The sequence below is a fragment of the Melozone crissalis genome, unplaced genomic scaffold (assembly GCF_028551555.1).
Source record: "Melozone crissalis strain CALT ecotype California unplaced genomic scaffold, PUWL_Pcris_2 ptg000111l_1, whole genome shotgun sequence".
NCBI lineage: Eukaryota > Metazoa > Chordata > Aves > Passeriformes > Passerellidae > Melozone > Melozone crissalis.
The window spans coordinates 877-25838 of NW_026535888.1; the positions used below are offsets into that span (position 1 = coordinate 877).

Below are 24962 nucleotides of genomic sequence, written 5' to 3' on the forward strand. Positions count from 1 at the left end.
GGAAACCTGAGGGCAGGTGTCCACCCCGAGGGTGCACCCAGAGCCCCGGGCACGGATGGAGTCACTGGCCGCTCTCTGGGGACGAGACCCTCCCTGCAGGTGACACTGCCTTGCCCTCTCCCTCCCTGTGGCACAGGCACCTCCAGGCTCCATGACCAGCCTCCTTCCGTCAGCATCCAGGTGCTGTGTCGGAGCCAGAGGGGTCGAGGCTTTCCAGAACCATAGCATCCTTTAGGCTGCAAAAGCCTTCTAAGGCCATCGAGCCCAGCTGCTGCCCCAGCACTGCCAAGCCCCCACCCAAATCAGGTCCCTAAACACCACATCTTGCCATGCTTCAAATGTCTCCAGCAATGGGGACTGCCCTGGGCAGCCCGCTCCTACGCCTGACCACCCTTTCAGTGAACAAATTGGTCCTCAAAGCCAATCTGAGCCTTCCCTGCTGCAACTTGAGGCCATTTCCTTTTGTCACGTCACTTCTTACCGGGGAGATCTCGGCACTTCAACCTTACCTGCTCCTTCCCCGGAGCTCTCTGGCTTGCCTGCATGAGAGGAGAAACACTCCCAGCACAGGAACGGCAGCTCAGCAGGTCCCACACCGAGGCAGGGGAGCAGCTGTCCTCACCACAGCTCCCGTGTCAGCTCTCACAGATCGGCTCTGCTCTGCCTCCCGGGGGCAGATCTCTGCTCAGCGCTTCAGAATTGCCTGTTTGGAGGAGGGGGAAAAAACAGGTTAGCCAAGATTTTTATCCAGACTTATCTGATGTCTTTGCCTGCTTTGCCCCTTCCTGACTTCCTCCTGCTAAGAAAACAGCTGCCTTTGGACTTCTAGGGGCAACTGCCACGTAATGCTTGAAAAGGACCTACAGAAAAGTGCCTCATTTTTCAAGACTCAGCCAAGAAGACAGACAACTGCACCTTCTCCATCCCCACTGCCTGCAGAGCTGCCAGGCACCAGGCCAGCTCTGCTCCTGCTTCCAGTTGTTCCCAACTCTGCTGCAAGAACTGAAGGCTGCTTTGGCGTTCCATTGCTCCGCTCCTCCCAAAAAAGATCTTTCAGTGCCGTTCTCCCTCCACGGGAAGGGCCCTTCTGTCTCACACACTCGGTGACACGAGGCTGCGCCAAGCTGCAGCAGCCTCTGCTCCAGCTGGGAAGGGCTTTCTTCCTCCTCTGGCACCTGGCTGGCACAGGTTGCTCACACACGCTGGGGCTGCCCCATCCCTGGAAGTGTTCCAAGGCCCATTGGTGCTCTGGGATCAGGCTCAGAGCGACCTGGTCCATGGAACCGTGTCCCTGCCCACGGCACCAGGCTCGGAACGAGGTGATCTTTAGAGCCCCTTCCAACCTGAATTATTCCATGACTCTGTGAACTCAAAAAACTCGGGGAATAAATCTGTAAAGTCACTAAATACATAAAAGCATATCCCCATCAGCATAACTTTGAATGAAAAGTATATCTACAAACAGGGAGAAATATTCTATGTATTTGCTCTTGCTACCTTTCAGGCGTAATTTCAGCTATCTCTTCCAGTTTTAAAATATTCTCTTTTGAAATAATAAGCGGTGTTCAAATTTTAGCATTTTTACACTATTGCAGCAGCAAAAATTGCTGACAATCAGGCCGTGTCATTCTTTATGGAGCAGAGCCATTGTGACAGCATTCCTGGGACAGAAATTTTACAGGACGTCACTCCACAGAGAGCACCAAATTCCATATCAGTTGGCAGTTCTGCTCCTCCACATCAGAAAGCTAAACTAGGACAAGACAGCCTCGGGATTCACGAATGGCAAGGCAATAAGAGACACGCCTTAATATTATCATTACAATTTCCACAGATCTGCCACCTGATCTGCGACAGCACAGCACCCTGGCCCAGAGGAAGGTGAGCCTGCCCAGGACAGGGGTGGAACTAGGTCGTTTTCAAGATCTCTTCCACCCCAAACCATTCTGCGGTGTGATGACACAGGAGAGTTGTAAGGGAGAAGAAGGATGAATTCCTTTGGAAGGATCATTGTTTGCCTCTCTAGTAGCAGGCTTTGCTGGCAGGATTGTTTTGCTCTTGCACTGACCTTGGCTGAAGGTGCTTCACCCTGCAGAGAGCGGTGACAGCCTGCTGCACACGCTGTTCTTGGGCAGAGCGCACGGAGCCAGAGGGCAAAGAGCCCCCAGCAGGTCCGTGACAGGAGCGGATGCTCCTCCCCACCTTTGGAAATATCCATTAGGGATTTTTCCAGCAGATGGCAACAGCAGACCGGCGTGGACTGCAAGGGCAGACTCTGCGGGCTGCCTGAAATCTGGCTGGGCTCCACCCAAAGCACCTCTCGGGTCTGCTCCTCCCGCTCCTGGCATTGAGCCTGGCTGGCAGCCCGGGGCATGGTTACTGGAATACAGAATAAATCAGTGCCGCAGGAAACTGCACAACAAGCTCTGCGGCTCTTGCTGTGTGTGCAGGCCTTAAAACACACCTGGTGCATTTGGAACAGATGAAAATTATGGCTCCCCCTGAATAAACATGATTTCTCTCCTAGATATCATTTTGAAAAATAATACTTCAAGGGGTGATCAGAATGGGAGCGCAGACAAACACCAAGAATAAAAACTACAGCGTTTGATGCTTTATCAAAAGGTGTGCCTGCCCTACCGTGTCGGGAAGCTGGACTGCTGGACCCAACTTTGCAGCACATTCTTGTCATTGCTTCTGAGCCACCTTCACCAGCTGCTCTCGTGGCATTTGCCGTGCCATTTGCAAATTACAATACGAGCGAACCTGGAAGGCAAAACACAAGATAAATTTACAGCTGGACGGTCAAATCTTTTTCTCCAAAATGCAATCAATGTACAGCTTTCCCCTTAAGCTGAAGTACAGGCCAAATTCATAGAATCACTCGGGTGAGAGAAGCCCTTCAGGCAGTGAAAACGAGCATTTAGGTGTGGTATGAAGCTTGGGGAGCCCTGAAGAGGCTGTAAAAGTCGACTGATATTCTTTGGAAATTACAAATAAAAAACGGGAGGAATGAATTTACAATGAATCCAGTGCGGAAACGCCGCAAGGGACAGCTTGCAGGGGAGATGCCTGAAAGCCAAAGCTGTGCTTCAGTGACATCTGAGGTGACAATTTTGCAGAGTGCCTGTACACAAGTTTCTTTTCACTGCGAGCAGCGAGCAGCGGCTCAGAAGACCTGGCTGTAAAAAACACAGGTTATTGTCCCCAAGCACATGCCAGTGGTCTGGAAAAGGGTGACACTCGTTGACATGACTGTTGTGATTGCTCAAGGGGAGAGCTCCTCAGTCCTCCTCACTTCACCGATGCTCCCCGTTGGGGCGCAGGTGAATGGCACCACTGGGCTGTGCTTCACCTCCCTGGGTATATTCTGTGCAGGGAACTGCAATGCCATTGCAACTTTTCTGCTCTCACATCATTCTTCCAAAGAAAGACAGTACCTTGAAGGGAAAAGTGCCCTGTCCCTGTCCCACTTCCTTTGTCACTTGTGCTAACCCACAGCACACACTCCCTGCACATGTTATCTGAATGTTAACTCTGTTTACAAGTGCTGTGAATAAACCCCAATCCAACTGACAAAGTTCTTCTTTGCTCACATTTCAATACAAGGCTGGAACTATCACCTTGCAAAGAACTCTCCTCTACCAGTGCTAGATGCAAAACCAAAAAGCAAACCTAGGAATGCCTGCCACACTCCAGCACACAAAGCTGCTGCTGCTGCTGCTGCTGCTTTTAATGGCTTAGCCTGAGGGCTTTGCTGCTCTTCCTTTGCTCTGCTAATGGGAAGGACTGGGAGACCTCTTTGAACTAGCTACACATACCAAAGACTGAATAAACAAGTATTCTTCATCCCATTTCTCTTAAGAGTTTGTCCTGACAGATGTCTTCTCCCTCCTGAGGTGTGGATTATAGTTTGTGTTTCCCTTTTTTGCCCCCTTTAGCCCTTGAAGCATTTCACACCCTGCTGGGCAAATGCCCAGAAGTAATCAGACTGACTGAACACGGGGAAACGCAGACAAAAGAAAAGGCTGGAAGCTACTGTTCTTCTCCCAGCTGGCACCGCCAGCTCCTGAGGGCTCAGCCACGACAGCCCACGTTTGTGACAGTACCTGTACGCTCTGGGTGTGTGCAGCCCTTGTGTCCTGCGGCAGCCTGGAGCTGCAGGCTCAGATATCCACCGCGAGCTCCTGGATCCTCCAGGACAAAGCCAGCTCTCCCTGCTGCTCCCGTGTTGCGCTGCCTGTGGAGCAGGGAGGGAAGGAGAGGCACACAGGTTAGCACAGTGGCAGTGCACGAGCTGCCAGGCATCACCCATCTGACCCGCACCAAAGAGGAAATCTTAATTTTCAGAACTTCCCATCATGCCACACAAGACACTGAAGCCGTCCAAATCTGGAAGGGATAGCCTGGCATGATGCCTCCCCCAGGTCATATCTTACATCAAGAGTTCTTTTTCTCCTGCACAAGGCTCTATATCCTACTTGGACAGATATACAAATATCTATAGAAACTACAGATATTCAATAAGCCATCTTAAATCATAACAGCCAGGCCTCTGTACGACCGTGCTTAACTCCTGCTCAGCTCACGCCATCTCCCCGTTCCTCAGGCATCAGAAACCACTGAAACTCCCGTGTTTTCCTGGGGGCTGCCTGCCTGCAGCTGCCCTCCTCTCACCAACGGGGCCACCTGCCAGGCTCCCCAGGGCACAGCAGCCTCCAAGGGGAGCATTCGTCTGTTTGAGAGGTGATGGAAAGCCTGGGGAAAAAAAAAGCTCAGCGACACTGTGGCTCTGAAGGTGCAAGAATCATTACCCTGGAGACGTGCAGCTCACCTGGTTCATGCTGCGCACGCTCTCTGCTCGCTTCACCTGAGCGTTCAGCTGGAGCGATCCATTTCCACGCGCTGGGCTGGGTCCGTCTCCGTCCCTGCTGCGAGAAGGTGTTCGGGGGGATGCCGCTGCCCGCTCAGCAGACGCTTCACACACTCTGCCAGCAGCAGGGGCAGCCTTTGAGGCCACACCAGCCTGGCACGGAGTCACTGAGCCATTCTGACTGTGTTAACAGCACCACGGATGAATCCCCATACCCTCGGGCCTTCATTCTCCGGCACCCCGAGCCCCGCGGCTGCGCGGCAAAGAAGGAAAGCGGGCACCGGAAGAGAGGAGCGAGAGCAGGGCATGACAAAGGGCGGCGAGGGAGGGCGGGCCGTGCAGGAAAGCGGCACGGGAAGGGAAAGCCCGGGAGGGGGGTAGAGGGAGGGTGGACAGAGGAAGCAGAAACGGGGAAGAGAAAGGGAGTAGCGGGGAAGGGGCCGGACAGGAAGGAGCCGGGCTTGTGGGGGGAGAGGGAATGGGGGAAAGGGAGCGAGAGAAGGCGAATACGGGGAGAAGGAAGGAGGGCGAGAGAGAGGGACAGGCGGGGAAGCCTCACAGAGCCCCGGCTGCACCCCGAGCCCGGCCCGGCGCCTCGCCCTGCCCGGGAGGCTGCGCTCGGGGGAGCTCGGCTCGCTCCGGAGTCACTCGGCTCCAGTCGGCTCTTCGGCTAAACTCGGCTATTGTCGGCTAAACTCGGCTATTGGCGGCCGCATTCGGCTGCATTCGTCCCTTCGGCGCGCTTCGGCCCAACTCGGAGCCGCTCTCTGCGCGTTCGGCTGAGCTCGGCTCGGCTCGCCTCCCCGACGGCGGGCAAGCGGCGCCGCCTCACGTTAAACTCGCCCGGCTCGGGGCGCTCCTGCTGCCGCGTCCCGCGGGCGGCCCGGCCATCGCACCGACACGACCGGGAGCGCGGGGTGGCACAGGAGCTCATTGGGCTGTGACCGCACTCGCGCTAATTAGCGCGCACGAGAGCGGCGGGCTCGGTTCGGCTGAGCTCGGCTCCGTTCAGGCAGCCTCGCAAGCCTGGCCTCGGTTCGCTCGAGCCCGTCAGGTTCGGCCGGTCTCGCCTTGGTTCGGCTGAGCTCGTTCCATTCGGCCGAAGGCGGCGTCGTTCAGTCGTGTTCTTATAAATACCTTTCTTTATTGACTGTATATTTCTATATTTAGATTTATACTTCCATAATACTTCTATTATTCCAAATAAAACCCCCGTCTCTAACCAAATAAACACAAAAAAAGCCTTCTTTTGAACGATATTGAAATATTTTTATACTTTTGTATAATTATATTCACATTTATATTTATAGTTTCTTTTGATGCATTATATTCATAATTATATATAATAGATACAAAATTCTAGGAAAGTATTTAAATTATTATTTATATTAGGTATCACATCTACTGCTACAACTAATTTTTTCTTATAGGTTTAAATTTTATATATATCTGTATATATTTCTATTTCTATACTTAGATTTCTCCCTTTATATTATTTGTAGTTATAATTTTTACAATCAAAACACTGCCTATTGACAAATGAAAAAACCCACTTTGTTTAACTATATTAAAAAATATTTTCATGCTTATAATTGTCATATTTATATTTATAATTTGTTCAGTATTACATGAGAACATACCTGCTCCTGCACTGCAGCGGGGCTCCCTCTCCTGGGGTCCTTGGGGTGCCCCAATGGCATCAGAGCCCCGAGTCTTCATCCCCTTCTCCTCTATTTAGAAACTACACTGGAACTTTTTTCTGGAAACAAAGACATTACCTAAATCCTCTCTCCGTGTCCCAGACAGATGCATATTCAGTTATTAGTTGGCTGGGCAGCAGTTTCTTAAATAGAATGATAAACAAGATGTGAACATTTTAGCTACAAGCAAATAGGCAAATCTGAACAAGGTACTGGTGGCCAACACCAACCACCAAAGTGATTTTGAAGGAATTTTTTAAACAATAAAATAATGATACCACAAAAATTAAGCAAAAAGCTAACTACTGGCTAAGAAAGAAGGAAAAATTAACTTTTGACAGCAACAACATTCCAACCACACAGGCTTTTTCCCCATGTCATACCTTGTAACTACGTCTCTTGGCAATTCTCATCATGTATCCCAAAAGGAATAAATACCTCAGAGCGTCCTAAAGCAAAAAGCAGCACACGTGAGCTCCTCACACTCCCGGGAGGCCGGCACAGCGTGCACTGAGTCTGCAACAAATTCTGCTCACTGAGGGTCTGCAAACAAAGGCTCAACTGATGAACTGAACTGATTTTAAAGAGAGGTTTTCTAAGCGCTGAAGCACAACAAAGAACAAGCAGAAACAATTCTTAAAAAAAAACCTGCAAGTTTCGTTTAGCATATATGCGACTGATTTCCACCCTGTGGCTTCTCACTTGGATTCGTCTGCAGGTTCAGGAAGATGACAATGCACACTCTGCCTTCCCTGAGCCCCCCACGGCAGCGGAGCGCTGCTCCGTGCGCTCAGATCATCGGGAACTGGATTACACGTGCCCGGATGGACCGGAACTGCTCTGCTGCAGATTCAGGAGACGATGGCAGAGAGGGGCTGGCCGAGGCGTCGTCCCAATTCCGTTCCTGTGTGACGAGGAGCGGTTTGTTCCCAGCAGCTGCAACAATCCCCAGCTCGCTTCCGTGGTGAGTGCCGATGGCACACAAATGGCAGCCCGAGGAAATCGTGTTCTGGGCTCTAAGTGGTTGGGACAGGGTCCGATTTTTTGTTTTGTATCTGTATGATGATTAGTACGACAGGGCCCTGATCGATGACGTGGCAGCACAGAATTAAAAACTCCTCAATAGGATTACATCGGCTTCGAGGAAAAGACAAAAGCCTAGCACCCTTCTGAAATCTACTTTTAATCCAGAGCACACGGATTGTCACCATGCTGCACCTTCCAGCTTTTCAAAGCAGCTTACTTCTGAAGACCAGGAAACACTGATTTCTACAGAAACAATGGGCAACCCCCAGGCTAATCTCAGCACTACTGTTTAATAGGGGACCTGCCAGCGTGCCAGTCCAGCCTAAAGTGTGCTTTACTTCAGTCTAACATCCCCACAAAATTCTTCTCACGTCTCCCAACCCTGAAATCTTATTTTCCCCTAAAGCTTCTCATCATTAGCAATTTCCAAGTAACATGTTTTTTTTACAGCATTCAAAAATGTCATGCTGGACTGTGCTAGAGAGTAATCTGCAAATATAAGCTTAGCAAAGTTCGAATTGACTTGTCCAGAGAAAAAACCTACAAGCGAGCACCTACACCTGCCTAAAAAGAGCTAACAAGCCCCTGGCAGCTGCCAGCATCAAAGCACAGTGGATGTTTCTAACACAGGGTAAGGATAACAATATCACCTTTTGTTCTCTCCAGCTTGTTTTCCCTGCAGTCATATTTCGCTTCTTATGATTTTTCTAGTCTCCGTATCTTCGTGGACAGCACCGAGCCTGAAGACAAGGATACGAGAGTCTTTCCCTGCCGTATGGAGAGAACCAGGAAAACAGTTAAAAAGAGAACAGGGTAGTTTGAAATTCATACTTGCAATGAGAAGCAGCGCCTAACCAACAGAACAAAAGTAAACAAAGCATGGCAGCTCCCTGGGGACAGAAGACTTACAAACTCTCCAGAATTTACAATTCTAGCGACCATCTCCTTTAGGACAGCAGCCAAGTGTCCCATGAGGTGGCGCTACACCAAAGAACAATCTGAGAGGTTCCAAAGAGCAAAATGCACAATATTTTGCAAAGACATAAAATCTTGCAAAATAACAAAAATACAATGGATGTAAACTACAGGGCAAGAGTACAAGTGTTCACTTTAAGAGCTGGAACCATCCAGGTGAGCACCTGATAACTGGATCCTCAGCAGAGTTTGAACCCTTCAGGACACAGAAGGGTTTTCCCCAGAAATTTCACAGACTGAGTTTTGATAGAAGTACAGTTGCCACATCCTCAGAAACGTCACCCATTCTCCAGGTGTGTGGAGAGAACTGCAAATGGCTCTCACGTAGTTTGAGCTAGTTCTGTAAGGTCTCGGGGTGAATTTCACCAGATGCAACCAAATTGGGCAACTCCCAGTGGGACAGAAGGAACCCAAAGCTTGGGTAAGCAGAGCTGCAGCAAATACTGAGGAAACAAACATAACAGTGTAAAAAATAATAAACCATCCTCTTTTTTTCCTCTTACTTTTGTTTTTTTCTTATTCAGATCAGCATAGCAATTAAAGAGAAAGTGAAAAACTCACCATTACTGAACATTTCATCATCTGCAGGCTGAGCATCCTTAGCATAGAGGACTCCAAAGTTAAAATTCACCGAGCCCTGCGAAATAAAAACAAATATTGTATGATAAACAGTCAGACAGCAAACATAAAAATTTGTTTCCTCTAAGGACTTTCAGGTATGTATGTATCTTTGCATACATCCTACACATTAGAACATACACTTCATACCATCACCTAATACATAATCATTTACCTTTAAATTTTGATAGTATAGCATGAATTTTTAACTTAAATTGGTGATCTATTATTATTAAGTTGGTGCTTAAAGTTATTTCTGCTGTCACGTTCAAAAAAACATTAATTTTTTTTACTGTAATGACCAATTGATTTCAAAGTCATCACAAGCCCATCAAAATACAAAGCTCTGTTCACTGGACGGGTCTGTGAGCTAGAAGTAGTTAGGCTTCTACTTCCCTCTTGTTCTTCCAGAACCAAGAAATCCTGTCAACAAAACCAGGATCTTTAGCCCACTGCTGTGAAAGATTCTACAAGGATGATGGTTTGATTTGTGTTTAGAAGTTTTGATTTGAAATGGCCAGTTCAATGGATAAAGACAGTTTAAGTAGTATTACATTACTGTTATTATTATTTCTATTATTATTTTTACTATTACTACTACTATTATTATCACCTGTTACTGGAAGAAACAGACCAGTAGTACCTATACTTAATTACTTTTATTTCCAGAAAATAATAAAGAAAAAAGAACCAAACCAAAAAAAGTCACTTCCTACCTTTTCTATCAAGGGATGAAAAATTTCTCTTGGGCTCTCCTCCAATTTACTGTTAAATGGAATGTTCTGTGGAACTGCCATTTCTTTCCCAAAATACTAACTTCCAACACTTCCTGAACGTATTTTGTATTTTAAAACAACAGAAGTTAGTGAGACTCTGTGGAGGTCAGGTTTAAATTTCTTTCCTTCTAAAGCACAGAGTTCTGTTCCATCACCCCGCCCTTTGGCTCTACACTGAATCATGGTGAGCATTTGAGGAGTGCTCAATAACCAATTCTATTTCTCTCTTTTTCTAGTTCTCTCTATTCTTAAATAATTCAAGACAAGTCAAATGAAAAATGACAAGTCAAATGAAAAAGTTCAGCCTGAAAGTCACACTTTTTCCCTTTGTCTGGTCAAGAACAGGCTCTATGCTGCCTTCAACGATTAAGACTTGCAAAACCGGTTTTACAGGTTTATCATAAAACCCACAGAAGGCAAGCTCTGAATAACAGGAAAAGGTACACAGGCAAATACCTAAAGGGATCACTTCTTTGGAAATACATACCTTGATAGAGATCGCACTGAGAACCTTTCTGTGGGACTCTAAGGGAGACGTATTTTCTGAGTACCCTGTAAACAAGAAAAGCTACAATATATTACAGGACACCCCCACTTTTTCTACACATTCAAATAGGATTTTTAATAAAAACAATTCAGTTAAAAAAGAAGGAACAAAACCAAGCTAATTTTACTCAGCTATATTTACTCCCGATTTGGAGGAAAAAAAAAAAAACGCACAGGTGCTCGCCGTGCTCGCCCGGGGCGGCTCCCGCAGCTCCCGGCCCGCGGCAGCAAAGCACCGCCCCGCCCCCCGCCCCGCCGAGTGAGGCCGAGGAACCGGGCGGACGCTCCTTCCGCGCTGCTCGGCGCCGTGCGGGCGGCTGGACGGAGGCTTCGCCCGTCCAGCGTCGCCGCCCCGCGCGGGAGAGGTGCCGGGAGCGGCCCGCGCACAGCCGCGCGCAGGCCGCCTGGCCCGCCAGCCACTCATGTGCCGCGTCAGCCGTTGCGTCACGCGCCGTGCCGGCAGCAGGGCCTGCCGGGAGTTGTAGTCTCGGGCTGACAGCCACGGCTCCGTCCCCCAGCGCCGGGACCTGCAGTCCCTCCCGGGCATCAAACGGGACCTTCACCCCTGGGCGGGGAAGGACCTGAGGCACCACCGCTCCTCCCGAATGCCCTCTCTTTTTCCCTCCAACCCTTTTTTCTTTTTTCACTCTGTTTTTCACCCCTTCCCTTCCCTCTTGCTCTCCCGCTTCCTTTCCTTTCCTTTCCCTTCCCTTTCCCTTTCTTGTATTTCTGATCTTGGTTTACCTTTCTAGCTTTAGAATAAAAAAACAGCAGTAGAAACTATCAGGCTACCTGGGAGTAAAAAAAAAAAACCTCCAAAACGAAAAGGATTTAAAGAAAACTATTTATTCCCTGGGAGCCTGAAATTTTCTACTGCTGCACGTGACATAGAGCTTTTATTCCTTCTTATAGAGAGTTGATATTTTCTACTTACTTTATACAGCGCCCCCTGCCGTCTGTCCCGGAGCACTGCAGGCACAGCGATCCCTGCCGTCTGCACAGGCGCACTGCAGGCACAGTGCCCCCTGCCGTCTCCCTCGGAGCACTGCAGGCACAGCGATCCCTGCCGCCTGCACAGGCGCACTGCAGGCACAGCGCTGCGGCGTTGTTCGGTTCTGTTGAATGAAACTCGGCTGAATTCGGCTTGCTTCGGCTCTTGGTCTAAAGTCGTTTCAGTTCGGCTCTTCGGCCGAACTCGGCACGGTTCGACTAAACTCGGTCATATTGGGCACATTGTCTAAATGCGGCCAGTGTCGGCTACACTCGGCTATCGGTTCCAGTCGGCTATCATGGTCTCTTGGTGTAAACTGGGCGATTTTGGGCCGCCCTGGGCTCTTCGGTTCAAGTCGGCTGTTCTCGGCCACCCTCGGCTCTTCGGGTCAACTCGGCTATTTCCGGCTTCCCTCGGCCCTTCGGGTCAACTCGGCTGTTTTCGGCCACCCTCGGCTCTTCGGCTCTTCGGAACAATTCGGCCCGGCTCGGCTCCCTCAGGGCGCGAAAGCGGCCGTCAGAGGACCCCGGCACAGCGAGGCGTTTAACCCAGATGCCTGGCACAAACCCGCCAAACTACCCCGCCCGCGGCGCCGCTGAGCCCACAGCATGTGTCGGGTACACATGAAACGCCACAGAAAAATCCGTCGGAGCCGCCATGACGTCAGTATTCTGTGCAGGCAGTCCACTTACACCCACCCCGGTCCTCCACTTCCCCGCCCTTTTCGCCGCCATGCTGAGAAGGTCAATTAAAAGTCCGCGACACCCGTGACGCGCCACTCCCAAGGTGGCGGCCTCTCGGTGCAGGGCTGCAGTACCGCGCTCTGCCCACAAGGCGGCAGCACTGCCGCACGCCCCAGCCGGGGGCGCAGCGCGCCTCGGGGCTGCGGGCAGGGAAGGCGGCGAAAAAGAACAGGGGCGGCCCCCGCCGAAAACTGCTCTGAAATAAATGCCCCAAAACAACGGGGAAGAGGAAAAAGAAACTTCTGCCTCTAATCTAATAGGATAAAAGACAAAACAAAACACAACACACAAAAAAAACCCCAAAAACCCAACAATTTCTTTTAAAAAATATTTAAATATTTTTTTAAAAGTTTTTTCATATTAATATTCACATTTCTATTTACAATGGATATTGATGTACACTGTCCATTTATACATTTCTTTTTATAAATACATTTCTATTCCATATTGCATATATCCCTAAAACTTAAATTTATTTGTATATTTTTATACATATTTTTACATAGTAAGTATATATTTCTGTTACGATTTTTACTTCTGTAACACTTGCATTATTTAAAATAAAACCTTTGCCTCCATCCACATTAAAGCCAAAAAGAACCCCTTTCTTCTCAACTCTATTCAAATATTTTTTAAAATTCTAGTTTTCAGGTTCATATTCATATTTACGTTTAAAATGTACACTTATGTATACTGTTGTTTGTATTCTTCATTACATCTCTTCCTATTATTGGTATTTCTTTATATTTTGTGTTTTTATATATATATTTATATCTCGATTGTATATCTCCATATTTCGAAATAAATAACAATAATATCTACATTCATATTATTTAAAATAAAAACCCTGCCTCTAACACAATAGGAATAAAAAAAACCCCAACCCTTTGTTGTAAACAATATTTAAATAGACTTTATCCTAAAGTTCAATTTTTATATTCATATTTGTATTTATAAGGTATATTAATGTCTATTGCTTACTTATACATTTATCTTTACCAATGTCAAGTTAAAAATAAATTTATATTCTATATTACATCTGATGCGAGTAGTTATTTATGAATTTTTATATATTTTTATTCATATTTTTTATATTGATTAAATATTTCTGCCTCAAGATTTTTACTTCTGGAACATTCAAAATAAAACCCCTGCCTCTACTTAAATAAAAGCCAAAACATTCCCTTTCTTTTAAGCTATATTTACATATTTTTATATTTATATTCCCATTTATAATTTATATTGCCGTATAATGTTATTTACATTCTACACTACAACTCTTCATATTACTTACATATATTTATATATAAATTTATATTCATATTTTAGCAATTTCTCCTTATATATTTATTACATATTTCTATCTTAAGATCCACATTTCTATATTACTTATATTATTTAAAATAAAACTCCTGCCTCTAACCAAATGAAAAGCAAGGACACCCCTTTATTTGAACCAGATTTAAAAATGTAGGAAGTAAATCTATTTTTCAAAATTAAAATAATATTCATATGGATATTTTAATTTATTCATAGATATTATATATATTAGAGAGAATACCTTCTAATATAATAATAGATATATATTTTCTGTATTATAGATTTCTTTTATTTATATTTCTTTAAATAAATTGTTACAGAGATTTGCATTTGTATATATATTTGTATATCGGAATTGATATTTTATTTCTATCATTTATTTAAAAACCCCGGCCTATAACCTAAAAAAACCCCCCAATTTATTTTAACTCTATTTAAATATTTTTATATTTACTATGTATATTTATATATCTTTGTGTATATATATATAAGAGACTATCATTTATCTACATGAAAATGTTACAATTATATACCATATATTATAGTTTTATGTAAGTATCTGTTATCTATATTTATGTCTACCACTATAATTTCATATTTATTTTTAAATGTATATTTATTTCTATTTTCACCTCTATATTAAACCATAGAAGTTCATTAACCCGACACACCAGAACCTCTCCCAGTAATTCCCAAAACAGCACTCTGCTTCCATCCCCTCTGTGGGCCGTAGCCCTCCACTTATCTCTCAGACATCAGGGGATGCTGGTCTCAGGTGCAAAGAAAGGCCACATCGGCACCTAGGAAAGTCCTGCTGGCACCGGGCTGGTGTCTCCCAGACAGCTGTATTAAAGAAAACCAAACATCAGTGTCTGGTCTTGGCACCAAATCGGCCAAAACCCCACCACTCTGCTACTCACCACGCTCCTAGGAAGGCCCAGCACCTCCTAACCCTGACCCTCTGCCACACATGGAATGCATCTGCACCTGAAAGAAAGTTACAAAGTACATCAAACACCACCAGGATAACTCACAAGCTGCAAGCAACTTATGTCAATCTAGGAATAGCATCTAGAGCCCATGTACACCCCACATTACAAATTTCAACTCCCCAGGCCTGTCCCATTGCAGCAGGCCTATTGCAGCAGGGCAAAACAGCTCTGGCACAAAAAAGTGCAGACACCCGTGACACAGAACGTGACAAACAGGGGGACACGAAACACGACACATCATGCTTGTGGTGAGGGCCTCGAGGGGAGAAGGCAAAAGAGATCCCAAAGACACACCAGGGAACACAGCACACCGGACAAAAAGACACAGACCAGAGCTGTTCTGCACTGCCCACCTGAAAGCTGCCATCAAAAGTAGAGCCTCTCCCTTTAGCCGTCCTAAGAGGCCCTTGGAGAAGATTGTTTTTCCCTCTGCTAATCTTTAAATCTGCCCCAAGAACTCCCAACCCACTACTCTCCCATCATCCCATCTCCAGGCCGTGGCCCCTGACCTATCTTTTGCATGATCAGTGATGGGAATCCACGTTGCACCTGAAATGAGTCTGCCTCGGAGGGCCTCGTGATGGCCTGTCAGCCTCTCGGTCAGCTACAATGAAGAAAACCAAAACCAAAGTATGAGTCCGGAGTTATGTGGGACAAATCCCACCAAGGCGGCTACTTGCCATCTCCTGAGTGTGCCTGGCTCCTTAAGCCTCCAGCTTCATCCTGATTCCAAGGCTGTGGCCTTTATTAGGAGTGGCACCTGGGTTAGAGAAAGGCAAAGTTAAATGGCACTCCTGTGAGTGCAGTGGATGACCTTGTGTGCTGCAAGACATGTGAAAACCTCTGCTAGGCTTCTGAGAAGCCTTGTGTAGGGGGGCCCTCAAATAAACAAATAAACACCCTCTCTCACCCTGCTGCCTGCAAACCTCCCCCTGCCCACAATAACTCCTAACTGGATACCTGCTCACCCTCCCTCTCCTAGTCACAATCCTCAACTCACCTGAAACCTCAATCTCAAACATCATCCTTCATACTGGGCACATGCCTCTTGTGACATGATCAATCTGCTGAACAATTTTTTTCTTGAGAGCTGAGTAATAAGAACTACTTCTCTCCACTGCTCACCTTGACTGCTGGTATCCAGATTTATTTCCTAAAAAGAAAGACAAAGAACAGTGCTGTAACAGAGTCACCATATACACTTCTGCTGCAGACACAAATGGGGCCTCACCTGCCCGGGGAAATCCCCTCACCAAGGATGGGGCCCTCAGGCACAGATTTAATCCATCTGAATCAAGTTAGGACAAGAGTCACACTGTTGCAGGATAAGTTAAGAGCTCCAGATACCCTGTGTCCATCTACAAATCCCATCTAGAGTCCAACTACATCTCACATTACAAATTCCAAATCCCCGGGGCTTCTCCTATTGCACCAGGCTATGGCAGCAGGGCAGAGCAGCACCAGCACAAATGTGTGCAGACACCCGTGACACAGGACAGGACGTGACAGACAATGTGGACACAACACAGACACAAATCTCTTGGCAAGGAAAATGGCTGCAAGGACTGAGAGAATGCAAAAGGAGATGACCAAGCTGAGACCGATGGTGAGCTGATGAGGCTCAGAGAATCCTGGAGAAAGAAGATGCTAACTGAATGATTGATTCCAAGAACAGCAAAGATGGATGCCTAGGAATCCTACGGTCAGAATCCTCTCCCTGCCCTCACATTCTTTCAAGTCCTAATCCACCATAAAGGATCCAGGTGGGTCAGAGCTGTCCATACAGCTCAGAACAAGACCTGACAAGATATATGACTGGATGCTTCCAAAGAGAGAACTTTTGACTGGGGAGCTCAGACAGGTATCAGGAACACATCTATGGCCTGGGTGCCAGGCCAAGGAATGCAGAGATCACAGGTGCTAAGAATGATGCCAGAGTTTCTGACAGGTCCCTCAAAGGGCTAAGGTAAAAGACATGAGATACACAAACAACACATAATGCACAACAGACAAGTGACACGATACACACCGGGACTGCTCTGCCCTGCTGCACCCCTCAGCAAAGTGATCAAAAGCGAGACTTGGCTTTTATGGGGCCTAAGGTGCCACGTCTTGGCTACCCTCGTCTCCAGAGCCAACTCAAACCCCCCACCCACCCCAGGGAGTCCTGACCCAGCACCCTGCTTCCATCCCCTCTGTGGGCCGTAGCCCTCCACTTATCTCTCAGACATCAGGGGATGCTGGTCTCAGGTGCAAAGAAAGGCCACATCGGCACCTAGGAAAGCCCTGCTTGCACCGGGCTGGTGTCTCCCAGACAGCTGTATTAAAGAAAACCAAACATCAGTGTCTGGTCTTGGCACCACATCAGCCAAAACCCCACCACTCTGCTACTCACCGCGCTCCTAGGAAGGCCCAGCACCTCCTAACCCTGACCCTCTGCCACACATGGAATGCATCTGCACCTGAAAGAAAGTTACAAAGTACATCAAACACCACCAGGATAACTCACAAGCTGCAAACACCTTATGTCAATCTAGGAATAGCATCTAGAGCCCATGTACACCCCACATTACAAATTTCAACTCCCCAGGCCTGTCCCATTGCAGCAGGCCTATTGCAGCAGGGCAAAACAGCTCTGGCACAAAAAAGTGCAGACACCCGTGACACAGAACGTGACAAACAGGGGGACACGAAACACGACACATCATGCTTGTGGTGAGGGCCTCGAGGGGAGAAGGCAAAAGGGATCCCAAAGACACACCAGGGAACACAGCACACCGGACAAAAAGACACAGACCAGAGCTGTTCTGCACTGCCCGCCTGAAAGCTGCCATCAAAAGTAGAGCCTCTCCCTTTAGCCGTCCTAAGAGGCCCTTGGAGAAGATTGCTTTTCCCTCTGCTAATCTTTAAATCTGCCCCAGGAACTCCCAACCCACTACTCTCCCATCATCCCATCTCCAGGCCGTGGCCCCCGACTTATCTTTTGCATGATCAGTGATGGGAATCCACGTTGCACCTGAAATGAGTCTGCCTCGGAGGGCCTCGTGATGGCCTGTCAGCCTCTCGGTCAGCTACAATGAAGAAAACAAAAACCAAAGAATGAGTCCGGAGTTATGTGGGACAAATCCCACCAAGGCAGCTACTTGCCCTCTCCTGAGTTGGCCTGGCTCCTTCAGCCTCCAGCTTCATCCTGATTCCAAGGCTGTGGCCTTTATTAGGAGTGGCACCTGGGTTAGGGAAAGGCAAAGTTAAATGGCACTCCTGTGAGTGCAGTGGATGACCTTGTGTGCTGTAAGACATGTGAAAACCTCTGCTAGGCTTCTGAGAAGCCTTGTGTAGGGGGGCCCTCAAATAAACAAATAAACACCCTCTCTCACCCTGCTGCCTGCAAACCTCCCCCTGCCCACAATAACTCCTAACTGGATACCTGCTCACCCTCCCTCTCCTAGTCACAATCCTCAACTCACCTGAAACCTTAATCTCAAACATCATCCTTCACACTGGGCACATGCCTCTTGTGACATGATGAATCTGCTGAACAATTTTTTTCTTGAGAGCTGAGTAATAAGAACTACTTCTCTCCACTGCTCACCTTGACTGCTGGTATCCAGATTTATTTCCTAAAAAGAAAGACAAAGAACAGTGCTGTAACAGAGTCACCATATACACTTCTGCTGCAGACACAAATGGGGCCTCACCTGCTCAGGGCAATCCCCTCACCAAGGATGGGGCCCTCAGGCACAGATTTAATCCATCTGAATGTGAAAAAAGTTAGGACAAGAGTCACACTGTTGCAGGATAAGGTAAGAGCTCCAGACATCCTGCGTCCATCTACAAATCCCATCTAGAGTCCAACTACGCCCCACATTACAAATTCCAAATCCCCGGGGCTTCTCCTATTGCACCAGGCTATGGCAGCAGGGCAGAGCAGCTCCAGCACAAATGTGTGCAGACACCCGTGACACAGGACAGACAGGACAGGACATGACAGACAACGGGGACACAACAGGAACAGAAACCTCTTGGCAAGGAAAATGGCTGCAAGGACTGAGAGAAGGCAAAAGAAGATGACCGAGGTGAGACTGATGGTGAGCTGTGAGGCTCAGAGAACCCTGGAGGAAGGAGATGCTCAACTGGATGATTTATTCCAAGAACAGCAAAGATGGATGCCCAGGAATCCAATCGTCAGAATCCTCTCCCTGCCCTCACATTCTTTCAAGTCCTAATCCACCATAATGAATCCAGGTGGGTCATAGCTGTCCATACAGCTCAGAACAAGACCTGACAAGACAGCTGACTGGATGCTTCCAAAGAGAGAAGAGAGTCTGATTCCTGTCTGCGCTCCTGAGTCAAAAGTTCTATGGCCTGGGTGCCAGGCCAAGGAATGCAGAGACCACTGATGCTAACAATGATGCCAAGGTTTCTGACAGGCCCCTCAAAGGGCTAAGCTAAGAGACATGAGATATCCAGACAACACACAATAGACAAGTGACACGAGACACACCGGGACTGCTCTGCCCTGAGCAACTCAGCACTGTGATCAAATGTGAGACTTTGCTTTTATGGGGCCTAAGGGGCCACTTTATGAACACCCCCCACCTCCAAATTATATTCAAAAACCCCTCCCAGTAATTCCCAAACCAGCACCCCGCTTTCATCCCCTCTGTGGTTCGTAGCCCTCTACTTATCTCTCAGACATCTGGGGATGCTGCTCCCTGTCAGGTGCAAAGAAAGGCCACCTCGTCAGCTGGGAAGGTCCTGCTGGCACCACACTGGTGTCTCCCAGACAGCTGTATTAAAGAAAACCAAACATCAGTGTCTGGTCTTGGCACCACATCGGCCAAAACCCCACCACTCTGCTACTCACTGCGCTCCTAGGAAGGCCCAACACCTCCTAACCCTGACCCTCTGCCACACATGGAATGCATCTGCACCTGAAAGAAAGTTACAAAGTACATCAAACACCACCAGGATAACTCACAAGCTGCAAACGCCTTATGTCAATCTAGGAATAGCATCTAGAGCCCATGTACACCCCACATTACAAATTTCAACTCCCCAGGCCTGTCCCATTGCAGCAGGGCAAAACAGCTCTGGCACAAAAAAGTGCAGACACCCGTGACACAGAACGTGACAAACAGGGGGACACGAAACACGACACATCATGCTTGTGGTGAGGGCCTCGAGGGGAGAAGGCAAAAGGGATCCCAAAGACACACCAGGGAACACAGCACACCGGACAACAAGACACAGACCAGAGCTGTTCTGCACTGCCCACCTGAAAGCTGCCATCAAAAGTAGAGCCTCTCCCTTTAGCCATCCTAAGAGGCCCTTGGAGAAGATTGCTTTTCCCTCTGCTAATCTTTAAATCTGCCCCAAGAACTCCCAACCCACTACTCTCCCATCATCCCATCTCCCGGCCGTGGCCCCTGACTTATCTTTTGCATGATCAGTGATGGGAATCCACGTTGCACCTGAAATGAGTCTGCCTCGGAGGGCCTCGTGATGGCCTGTCAGCCTCTCGGTCAGCTACAATGAAGAAAACAAAAACCAAAGAATGAGTCCGGAGTTATGTGGGACAAATCCCACCAAGGCGGCTACTTGCCCTCTCCTGAGTGTGCCAGGCTCCTGCAGGCTCCAGCTTCATCCTGATTCCAAGGCTGTGGCCTTTATTAGGAGTGGCACCTGGGTTAGGGAAAGGCAAAGTTAAATGGCATTCCTCTGAGTGCAGTGGATGACCTTGTGTGCTGCAAGACATGTGAAAACCTCTGCTAGGCTTCTGAGAAGCCTTGTGTAGGGGGGCCCTCAAATAAACAAATAAACACCCTCTCTCACCCTGCTGCCTGCAAACCTCCCCCTGCCCACAATAACTCCTAACTGGATACCTGCTCACCCTCCCTCTCCTAGTCACAATCCTCAACTCACCTGAAACCTCAATCTCAAACATCATCCTTCATACTGGGCACATGCCTCTTGTGACATGATCAATCTGCTGAACAATTTTTTTCTTGAGAGCTGAGTAATAAGAACTACTTCTCTCCACTGCTCACCTTGACTGCTGGTATCCAGATTTATTTCCTAAAAAGAAAGACAAAGAACAGTGCTGTAACAGAGTCACCATATACACTTCTGCTGCAGACACAAATGGGGCCTCACCTGCTCAGGGCAATCCCCTCACCAAGGATGGGGCCCTCAGGCACAGATTTAATCCATCTGAATCTGAAAAAAGTTAGGACAAGAGTCACACTGTTGCAGGATAAGCTAAGAGCTCCAGACATCCTGTGTCCATCTACAAATCCCATCTAGAGTCCAACTACATCTCACATGCCAAATTCCAAATCCCCGGGGCTTCTCCTATTGCACCAGGCTATGGCAGCAGGGCAGAGCAGCACCAGCACAAATGTGTGCAGACACCCGTGACACAGGACAGGACGTGACAGACAATGAGGACACAACACAGACGCAAACCTCTTGGCAAGGAAAATGGCTGCAAGGACTGAGAGAATGCAAAAGGAGATGACCAAGCTGAGACCGATGGTGAGCTGATGAGGCTCAAAGAACCCTGGAGAAAGAAGATGCTAACTGAATGATTGATTCCAAGAACAGCAAAGATGGATGCCTAGGAATCCTACAGTCAGAATCCTCTCCCTGCCCTCACATTCTTTCAAGTCCTAATCCACCATAATGGATCCAGGTGGGTCAGAGCTGTTCATACAGCTCAGAACAAGACCTGACAAGATATAGGACTGGATGCTTCCAAAGAGAGAACTTTTGACTGGGGAGCTCAGACAGGTATCAGGAACACATCTATGGCCTGGGTGCCAGGCCAAGGAATGCAGAGATCACAGATGCTAAGAATGATGCCAGGGTTTCTGACAGGTCCCTCAAAGGGCTAAGGTAAAAGACATGAGATACACAAACAACACATAATGCACAACAGACAAGTGACACGATACATACCGGGACTGCTCTGCCCTGCTGCACCCCTCAGCAAAGTGATCAAAAGCGAGACTTGGCTTTTATGGGGCCTAAGGTGCCACGTCTTGGCTACCCTCGTCTCCAGAGCCAACTCAAACCCCCCACCCACCCCAGGGAGTCCTGACCCAGCACCCTGCTTCCATCCCCTCTGTGGGCCGTAGCCCTCCACTTATCTCTCAGACATCAGGGGATGCTGGTCTCAGGTGCAAAGAAAGGCCACATCGGCACCTAGGAAAGTCCTGCTGGCACCGGGCTGGTGTCTCCCAGACAGCTGTATTAAAGAAAACCAAACATCAGTGTCTGGTCTTGGCACCACATCAGCCAAAACCCCACCACTCTGCTACTCACCGCGCTCCTAGGAAGGCCCAGCACCTCCTAACCCTGACCCTCTGCCACACATGGAATGCATCTGCACCTGAAAGAAAGTTACAAAGTACATCAAACACCACCAGGATAACTCACAAGCTGCAAACACCTTATGTCAATCTAGGAATAGCATCTAGAGCCCATGTACACCCCACATTACAAATTTCAACTCCCCAGGCCTGTCCCATTGCAGCAGGCCTATTGCAGCAGGGCAAAACAGCTCTGGCACAAAAAAGTGCAGACACCCGTGACACAGAACGTGACAAACAGGGGGACACGAAACACGACACATCATGCTTGTGGTGAGGGCCTCGAGGGGAGAAGGCAAAAGGGACCCCAAAGACACACCAGGGAACACAGCACACCGGACAACAAGACACAGACCAGAGCTGTTCCGCACTGCCCACCTGAAAGCTGCCATCAAAAGTAGAGCCTCTCCCTTTAGCCATCCTAAGAGGCCCTTGGAGAAGATTGCTTTTCCCTCTGCTAATCTTTAAATCTGCCCCAAGAACTCCCAACCCACTACTCTCCCATCATCCCATCTCCAGGCCGTGGCCCCTGACTTATCTTTTGCATGATCAGTGATGGGAATCCACGTTGCACCTGAAATGAGTCTGCCTCGGAGGGCCTCGTGATGGCCTGTCAGCCTCTCGGTCAGCTACAATGAAGAAAACCAAAACCAAAGTATGAGTCCGGAGTTATGTGGGACAAATCCCACCAAGGCGGCTACTTGCCCTCTCCTGAGTGTGCCGGGCTCCTGCAGGCTCCAGCTTCATCCTGATTCCAAGGCTGTGGCCTTTATTAGGAGTGGCACCTGGGTTAGGGAAAGGCAAAGTTAAATGGCATTCCTGTGAGTGCAGTGGATGACCTTGTGTGCTGTAAGACATGTGAAAACCTCTGCTAGGCTTCTGAGAAGCCTTGTGTAGGGGGGCCCTCAATAAACGCCCTCTCTCACCCTGCTGCCTGCAAACCTCCCCCTGCCCACAATAACTCCTAACTGGATACCTGCTCACCCTCCCTCTCCCAGTCACAATCCTCAACTCACCTGAAGCCTCAATCTCAAACATCATCCCTCACACTGGGCACATGCCTCTTGTGACATGATGAATCTGCTGAAAAGAGTGTTGTAATTGACACAACCGGGAACCTCTGGAAGCTGCACTCCTCCTACAATGAATGGACTAAAACAAGAACAAAACCAGAATTTACAAAGGTGCTTTACCACCCCTGAACACAAAAGGCAAATTCATCAACTTCAATACTCCCTGTATTCCATGCTGTTTTCTTCACGGTCTCTTCAAAGCCTCTGTTGCTTTAGATGCCCAGAAACACCTGCTGAAAACCAGCTGAAATAAGCTGAAAGAGCCTCTTCACTGAATTGAGAGGGGAGCTCTCACCCCAGCACATCCCAGAGAAGGAATGAAGCCCCTCAGCCCAGGCTGTGTTAATATACCCCTGATGGGTATGCATATATTTGCAACACATTCCTATTTTTATATTTCAGTTTTGCTTGTGTCTATATTTATATTCTCTATTTATATATCTATCAACATACACAATACTCTATTAAGAAACAGAATATCTTATTGTAACAGATAATGACTTATGTTACATGTTACATTTTGAAAAGAGATCGAATATATAAAAACAAAAGTGGTTTATTCCCACTTCCACACATCTGTTTTGTTTAAATATAGTTACAGTTATAACTGTATATTTAAAATGCGATTCCTAAATAAAATGACAAAACAAACAGCATTGAATTCCCACCAATACCTTCCAAAACCATCAAGATACCTCCAACAGCCAAAGAACTGCCAGCGAAAAAGCCACACAACACTCTTTTCGATAACAGTTCTCATCACGTCAGAAAAATGGAACCAAAATAAAAGGAAACCCTATAGAAACACATACAGCAAATTGCAAAAACTACTGAAAAAGATGAAACCAGCCTAATAAACTCCAAACAGTGCCACTGATCCTGAACGTTACTGAAAAAATAAAAATTCTACCTCTACACTAACTCAAAGAAGAACCAATCCTGTGTAAAAATAACTTTAAAAACCGAGCTAATTAACGAAATGGGAAAAAAAAAAATCTCAACCCCTAAAAACTAAGAAAATAACTACGCAAATAAATACTTAAAAAGATCCACCATGTAAATACCCATATTCCCAAAAATAAAACTGACAAACAACAACCAAATACATCAAAGGACACAAAAAAAAAAAAAGCCCCAAAACCAAATAAACTTAAATTTACAACAAAAAAATTATTCCCAACTGAATAAACCCATAGTGCCTCAAGCTATCAAAATAAAAATACCGCCTCGAAACAAACACAAAGCCTAAAGACAAACGTAACCATAAACAATGTCTCCCAAATTACCCGTAACCATAAAACATACACTACAATCAAACAAACCAAATAAATAAAAGCCCTGGAAGACGATAAACACACATGCAATTATCGAAATTAAAAACCCGCCGCTATGAACGACACGACGCTACCTCAAGCCCCACAAAACAAACACTACACACTCACGCTAATAAAAGCCGCCGCAACAGAATTAAAATCCGAGCCGCTGCTTCACGCTACGACCCGTAAAAACCATTGCGCGCCTTTCAAAACACAATACCCCGGCAAAAAAAAAAAAAAAAAAAAAAAAAAAAAAAAAAAAAAATCCGACTACAAAACTGAATCCAAACCAAACCTTTATCATCCCTACCGGCACCGAGAACCGTACCACTCAGGAAGAACACCGTATCCCTTAGCGTACACCCGCTGCAAACCGAACACAACGATGCAATCAATGCCTCAAAGCGCCTCCGAACCACGGCACCGCCGAACTTTGAGCGGCCGAACGCCGCGCTCGCTGCGGGCCCCGGACGGAGCGCGGCTCCCGGCAGGAAAGCGGCTCCTCCGGCGGCGCCTCCGGCGCGCGGCGCCGGCGCCGTTCCGGGGAGCCCCGCCCGCTGCCCCTGCCCGCCGGGGCCGGCACCGGGCCCGGGGCTACCGGCGGCGCCTGAGCCCGCGCCCGGAGCGGACGGAGCGGCCG

At 47.6% G+C, this 24962-nt stretch overlaps 2 long non-coding RNA genes across 2 annotated transcripts; both read right to left on the reverse strand.

Annotated features, from left to right (window-relative positions):
- Nucleotides 1–582: 582 nt before the first annotated feature.
- On the reverse strand, nucleotides 583–24750 carry LOC128947963 (uncharacterized). Its single transcript, XR_008484073.1, has 3 exons — nucleotides 24618–24750; nucleotides 10456–10520; nucleotides 583–703 (listed from the first exon to the last, which is right to left on the reverse strand). It is a non-coding gene; the product is annotated as an uncharacterized LOC128947963 (long non-coding RNA).
- Nucleotides 8929–9926, reverse strand: LOC128947962 (uncharacterized). The gene is made up of 3 exons (XR_008484072.1): nucleotides 9909–9926; nucleotides 9136–9211; nucleotides 8929–9017 (listed from the first exon to the last, which is right to left on the reverse strand). It is a non-coding gene; the product is annotated as an uncharacterized LOC128947962 (long non-coding RNA).
- Nucleotides 24751–24962: the final 212 nt, after the last annotated feature.